This window comes from Alligator sinensis, unplaced genomic scaffold, assembly GCF_000455745.1.
Source record: "Alligator sinensis unplaced genomic scaffold, ASM45574v1 scaffold628_2, whole genome shotgun sequence".
In the NCBI taxonomy this organism is placed as follows: Eukaryota; Metazoa; Chordata; order Crocodylia; family Alligatoridae; genus Alligator; species Alligator sinensis.
Genome location: NW_005841833.1, coordinates 794,995 through 802,628, shown reverse-complemented (window position 1 = coordinate 802,628; position 7,634 = coordinate 794,995).

The window sequence follows — 7,634 nt, the reverse complement described above, 5'->3', positions numbered from 1 at the left end:
CCGGCTCTGTAGCGGTCTTTGTAATAATAGGCATTTGGGAAAGGGCGGGGGGTGCGGGGGAGAAGAGAGGGGAGTTGATTTTCTCGTTAGCCTCAAACATTTCGAGTCTGAGCAGGGTAGAATACAACTCAATATCAGCATTACCGGGCTGCCCGCTAACTCATGTTTAAGAGGAGACTGGATATGGAAAAATAAAAAGCTCTGGGTTTGGCTTTCTACAGCTTTGGGTTCTCATTTATACTTAGGCAAAATGGCTGGAAAATGTCACTGCCAGTGGCCGTGGGTGGCATATTGCAATCCAGTTGTATTGAACAGCCACCATCATTTACATCAAAGACTGAATGTCTCACCCCTCCATCCCTTGTAGCCATTTTGGGGCTTACCTACACCGCCACGTGAGCAAGGGACTGACACATCGTTATCTCCATCTTACAGGATGTCTGTAGCAGAACTGGGAATACAACCCAGGTCTCCTAAGTCAAAGCCTCAGCCACAAAGGCATCCTTGCCATCCACCTCCACTCCCCATCCTTGGCTTGAAATACTGACCCTAACCCTTCCCTCCCAAGCTGCACGTTATCCAAGACCCAGCCGCCGTGCTGTTAAAATCCCCTGCTGGCAGGCAGGCTGAGTTGGGAACCCAGTTTTGAGCAGCCTATTTGCAAACCGGCCTCCCAGGATGCTGACCCTCCCTCCGTACAGCCCAAGCCATCCAGACCAGTTATCTCTTTGATCGTGCTGTGCCCCAGGCCTGCATTGCTTAAGCTGGTTGAGTGGGAGGAGGAACGGAGAAGTTCACATAGCAAAACTACTGGCTTTGGTTTAGGATTTGGTTCACCCTGGCCATCCTCATAAGCTACCAATGTTGCTACAGAGGCACTGCTGTGACTCTTTGCTCCAAAATGCAGAGTATATTTAAGAATGACCCATGTATCACTGCAAACGGGCTGGGTTTTGCCAGCTGTGTGTGGCTACAGGGAAAGCTGAAGCTGAACTTGCTTCATGAGAAAGCTACGGGCCAAGTCAACTGATAGATGCCACTGTGGACTCCGAGCAACCCCACTTAAGAAAGGGTTCGTTTCACCTGTGCAGCTGGAATAGGCATTTGGAAATTCAGGCCGTACGAGCTGCTCTAGAATGGAGCTGGGCATTTCTGATGGAGCCAGGAGATATGGATGAGCAATGCCCACTGTTTGCAAGACCTGCCTGCCTGTTCGAGCCCTTCCCGCAACTTTGGCAGTCACAGACGGGGTCGCTGAACGGGCCAATCCTGCCAGGTGTAGAACGCATGGGGAGGATGATGGAAAGGGGAGTTTGTATCCCCCAAGGGGACGGTAGAGAAGTGGGGAGGAGTTGCACACTACTTTTCTGCTTCCCAGGCCCCATGCAAAGCTCAGCAGAGTTCTAGCTCTCGCCCTCATCTGCAGATGGAGATGCCAAGGGTCTGCCCCGTCCAGGGATGGCAGCCCCCAGCCCAATGAGCAATCCAATGACTACACCCTTGCTGTAGGCAAGAGCTTCAAGTTGCCCTGGGGGTGCGCACCTACACTGCCAATGCACATCAGTGGGAGCAGCAGGTGCCCAACCAGCCCTTCAGAGACGCGTGGTAAGAAGACCGGGATCTTGCAGCACCCAGCCGGTTTCAGTTGCTTACTGTGGTTTTGGGCTTGCAGCATGGCCTACTCCGGTGATTGTGTTGCAAGTCTCATGATTCGGGGGTCTGCTAAAAGCCCCAGCTCCCAGAATCCTAGGATTCCTTGAGAACCTCAGCCTGCATTTAAAAAACCTCCAGCCCTTACAACTGCAGACAGCATTGAAAGCGTGATCCTCCAAGGCTCAAAAACAGACGCCCAAAATGCCTGCGTGCGTGACTGTTTTGTTTTGAGGGTTAGCTTTCCGATTCTACATGCTTGAGGTTAGCAATACCGCTTATTAATGCATACCAAGGGGACGGCTGTAGCAAAAATACCAAAGGCTAAAAAGCATTGGCACTTCATTACAGCATCTACTATTAAACTTCTGCCGGGGGGGCCTAAAGAGTCCACTGCATCACGCATGTTGACTAAAATACTTGCAGCATAGCAGACTGATACGGCATATCACTAATTCAGTAACAAGAACAGCAGAGCAATTGGAGAGAGCCTGGTTAACTTGGTAACTTCTCCATTAAGGCGAATAGGTTTGAACATCCTGGCCACATCTTACACACATGCAGAGCCTTTGGCATCAGCACTTCAGATTTCTTTCTGTGTGCCACGCCATCAGATCTGAGGACCTGGGACTGTCCTGGCGTGTAAGCATCAGGAACGCAATGGGCTTGAGAGCATTTGACTCATCCCACTTTGTCTACAGTGGCAAAGTCAAATGAACGGAGTTTGGGATACTATGTGTGCATTTGCAGGTTGCTCTGGAAGTCTTAGGAAAAGCAGGTACTATACATACCACTCACTTAGTGAATTTTATAAACCTCTCTCAAGGATATAATATGGCTCATTTTAGGCAGGATGAAATGAGATACTGTGATGACTCCTTCAAAAAAAAAAAAAGAAAGGCGGGGAGCATCTCTACTGAGTCCAGGTACACACCTCAGGAATGCAAAACACCTGTAGTCTGTACGGGTGAGGCTCACCACAGTGCATTTCTCAATGCAAATGCCATTTGATTAATCAAGCAGTATACTTAGCAGAGGGAGATGTGTATATGCTGAGCATCCTCTGTTGAGGGCAGCTGAAGATGTACAGACTTAATTTTATCTTATAGGCTCCGCCATCAACTGACTTGACAGAAAAGGCATCAACGGTTGTCATAGCTCCTTCCTTTACAATGCAGTAACCTTCCACACCTTTACTCAAAGAGATCTGTCTTCCCCAACCATGCTCATTTTAGTTGAATTGGCATTCCAGTTGCCCACCTAAATTGAAGATCAATAAACCTTCACATCAAAAGATTTGTTAGCCAGTCGAGAGTAAACCCATCTTTGTGTGGACATCTGACAGCCGCAGCTTGTGAGCACAAAGCCCTCCAAGCCCTCCCCCGGAAAGGGTGCTGGGGGAAGCCACCTGCACAGCTTTTTTACCAATTTTTAAATTTTTTTTTTATATGTTTTTCTGGATTTGTCCTTGTTTGCTTTTCCACACGTGCTCCACCCCTAGTTAGAGTGACAAAATGAGAAGCAAAGGAGTACAACCAAAGCATTTAAAAAACTTAAGAGCACAGAACAAGACAAAACAGAAGCCCTCCACACGACACAATGCAACGTTTCCCCGGAAAAATACTTACCATTTTCAAACAGCTCTACTTATTCACTGAGCACAGATGTGGATTGCAGACCGATTCATGACTCGCCAGACAATTTTATACTGGCCAGTAAGCAGCCGTACGGCGCTCTGCGGCATACCTTGTAATCACTCCCCTCCTTGCAGGATGGAGGGGACGTGGAGCACCTGCCTTCACTATTCACATTTCAATTTCTCATGCTTCAGGGATCTGAGATGGGCTTCCAGAAGTAACGCAAGTGATGCTTGTAACACTTGACAGAGGTCAGGAATGGTTTCCACTTAATTGGGTCACTGGCACTAAGGGAGACAACCTTGACACAGAGTTATTGAGCCATCTTGGGAGATATATCTAGGTGGTGGTCATATATCTCTCCCTCTCAACAAAGACAGTTTCCATTCACACTTCAGAGATGGTCCCCATCTTCCTGTCCTTCAAACCAGAAAAGAGGCAGCGATCGTGTCTGCGAGAACAGCCAGAAACAAGCAAGTCCTACTTTTGCACAGAATAACAGCACTAACTAAGGCTCACCCATAGCAAGGGATGCAGAATTTGTCAACCAAAGAGCCTCCAAGCAACCGACAAACTTTAGGAGCTAATCACAAACCTTTAAAAAGAGAAAAAAGAAAAAAAAAAAAAAAAGAAAGGCTCATGCACCTCATCCATTTACTGAAATACAGCCGTCTCTGGGGTGAAGGATGGCAGGCATTTAACAGCTGAAAAACAATACCTCACTGCAGTGCTTGGAAAGGAAGTGGAGAGCAATAGTCTATCTCCTTGCAACTGCAGAAGTGGTTTTGGATTGATAGGCTGTAATCAGCCATATTGAAGCTTTGTGCCAAAGGATTTTTCATAACTACATAATGATCGGGAGGCTTTGACTGGGTCTACCTAGTGCCTCCAAGGGCACAGCACCCCAACCGACGGCCTAGGTCACTGGATCAGTGCCAGCTTGGGAAGAAGTGCACTAAAATCACCCCAAAGGCTCCAGGCTGCACTTGTTAGCCAGGTATAACCCAGCTCGTCTTCCATCAGATGAAAGAACAGCTTCAGCACGGGTCCAAAATGCTGGTTTTAAGTATCGAGATCCAGTGCAGAGAGTGTCCCAGTGTAAGCAGAGGGCCAAGGGGCAGAGTCCCTGCACGCTACCAGTCTCGAGCTGCTCTCCGCTTGGGGCATGGGAACAAACTGTGGTCCCCGCAGACTTGCTGCATTTCTAATGGGGAGGCCTTGGTTTGTTTTTTTAAATGGCGCTTGTCGCAGACACAAAGGGCCAGGCCCACAAATAGGCTTCGAGGGACCTTCCTGGGACATGGCTGCCCAAGCCCAAGAGTGCGATCCTCAAAACCTCCGCCCACGCTCGCAGAGTCCAGGGGCATCAGCCCGCTGCATGCCCAAAACTGCCTCCAGCTTGGCAGCTCAGCACGCACCCGGGATATACCCAGTGCACATCCCTCCACCTGAGACCCAGAGGATCCTGATCCAGGAGAGTGCCTGTAACACACCTCCGTGGGGCTGAGCTCCAAACCCTGATGCTGGGACATCCCCTTTTCGGATAGACCGTGCACTGCAGACCTCCTTCATCCTTGCACCCCCTTCCTCTGTGCAGCTGAGAGCTCACCGCCTGCTCCGGATAAGTCCCATCTCAAAGTCCGGAGGGCTGGGTGCCTTGCTTTGGGCCTCCCTCCAATGTGGGACTTGTGTGCCTTTGTCCTCTTTACTTCGGGAACCATCACATCCCCTTCCAAGGTGGGAGGGGCAGGAGACCACAAGCCCACCTGCTGCTCAGGGCTCCAGCATGCAGACCCAGGGTTCGGCAGCTGCAGCCTGTTACTCTCAATCCCTCCCCGCTTCACACCTTCTCGTCTTCCCACAGCCACTGCTGCTCGTACTGACCGTTCCCTGCCGACCAGGCCTCTTTCTTTGCAAGTTAGAAGCTGGGTCACTAGGGCTGCCAACCCTCTTGGACTGGCCGGGAGTCTACCGGCATCAGCACTGATTTCCCGGTGACGACTTGAAAGCAATCCGGGAGATTTTAACAGGATATTTTAAGAAAATAAATTCAATTAATGACATTACGTCACGTTAGGGGAAAAAAATATCTCTCTCGGAATAGCTTCAGTCAGAGCTGGCGACCCTATGGGGCGCTCAGGGCTGGGGAGAGAATTAGGCCCCTCGTTAACCCTTTCCAAGCTGCTGCCAATGTCTCTTAAAAAAAAAAAAAAGGGGGAGCTGGCACCTCATCTTATGCAGGGGTGTAGCAGTTCGAGCACCTGCCTGGGAAAATAAGACCAAGGCCCCATTCTCTGCTGCCTCCGTGACTTCCAAGCCCCTGCCCGCCTGCAGAGTCCTTGCACCACTGGGCTACCCACTAGGCTACCCACCACTGGGCTACCCACCAGAAAATACTGTATTGCTCTAGGCAAGCAGTGAGGGCCTTCCCTTGGGGGCAGAGATCCCAGTCCCAGCTCCAAGGACTATTTATGTCCTTTAGCCAGTGACTGGTGAAGGCAAACAACAGGGTGCTGATAGCACTGATGGTTTCTAGATGACAGCAAACGGGCTTTGTCTATGCTAGATTTTGTAAAAAATGTTTTACTGTTGCCCTGGCACTGGTCTGCTAAAGGATTGGAAGCCAGAGCCGAGCCACCCACTCCCTTCCCATGGCTATTATCCTCAGCTCATCCAAGCATCTCCCCCAGCTGTCAGAGCACAGGAAGACTGATGAGCACCATCTACACCAGCGCTCTGTCCTCAGCAGTGCAACAGGGAAAGACTTCCAGGAGCAGACAGTAGACACTAGACTCTGTTGGTTGCAATATATGTCCTTGAGGGATGAGAGCAAGTGATAAGAAGAATTCAAGAAGGGCCTTGTGGAAGTGGGGAGAAATGCGTGACCATAAAAACATAACACCAAGTTTAATTTGTGCAAACGGCTACTGCCAGCCGCTTTCAGCAGGACTGTGGTTTATGAGTTGCACATGGATCTTGTTTGGAGGAGCTATTAAAAAGCATCCTGCTTGCTAAATCTGGGCTGAGGACAGACTGCCTGTCCGGCAGCCATCAGTGGCATTACAAATATCTAAACCAGCCCCAAAGGCTGTCCTTTACCCTGCTCTAGGTATCAGGGATTTCACCTTCCCTAACAGAGGAAGTAGAAAGCCCCACACTTAGGAGCCGGCAGCAAAGCAACAAGCTTAATACAGATCTATCGGTGCTGCGTTGTGCCTAAGGCAACCTTGCACATATTTACTAGCCCAGCACCAAACAGCTTGCACAGATGCTGATTGGAGTGACTGTAAGAAAAGCCTTGTAGTGCTTCATTTGCCCATCGTACATAGCCCCCAAACACTGAAGTTGCATGGGGAGGGTGTTAGACGTCGGTGTTTTAAAGAAGCTTTGAAACATCTAAGTCCTCATGCTCCATCACAAGCATTTTCATTTACCAGCTCAGCCTGTAAGGCAGTCATTTCAGGATAGCTATCCCTGATTAGCTCCTGGCCAATGCTCTTATTCTAGAATAAACCTGACCACAAACAAGCTAACCAGGAATAGCCACTGAGCTTCACCTACTTTATCCAAATTAACTTCCCTGTATGGACCAGCCCTGGGACAGAAATAGTACTGGAGCGTCTGAGATGGACAGGATGACTATGAGGGAGTCTGCCTGGGGATGAAGACGGGAAGGTCACAGACAGGATTAAGTGGTGTCTTGCTGGAGTTTGCACTTGCCTTGCAGACTGTTGCAGCAGCAGGATCCGCACTGGGGAGCTCAGGGGAATGCCTCTGCTGGGAAAGGACTTCAGAGCCCCTGTCTCAGGATGCAGTGGGACAGATCTGAAGGCAGCCCTGAAAGGCAATAAAATTTCCCATAGCTTCTCTGCACAGCCATGCTGGCAGTCCTCCCAACTGCAGTTACAGGGAACAAATGTGAGGTCTGTGCAACTGGTGCCGCCACTTGTTGGATAGCAGATGGGGCGAGAAGGAGGGGGACTAGCTGGAAGTGCTGCAACCTGCCCTGTCTGAGGACAGGGGCAGACTCCAGCTCCAGCAGGCACACTTCCAACTTACCTGTGTAGCTTTTCTTGTATCCTGGCTTGACATGCTATAACCAGCTGCAAAACCTCTCTGAAAGCACCATGCAAAGCCAAGAAGAGGGATGCATCTGTACTAACTCCTGAGCTCACTGGGTCACTCCGTCTAAACCGGCTTTGGAAGGGATTCTCCTCCAGAAAGCTTGGCCCGCTGCTCTGAATGGTGTGCTAACCCAGCAAAAGGGAGGCTGTGCCAATTCATGACTTCCTCTCTCAAGGTGAAATGCTTCACCTAGAAAATAAGGAGTGCATTTAAAATTGCTGC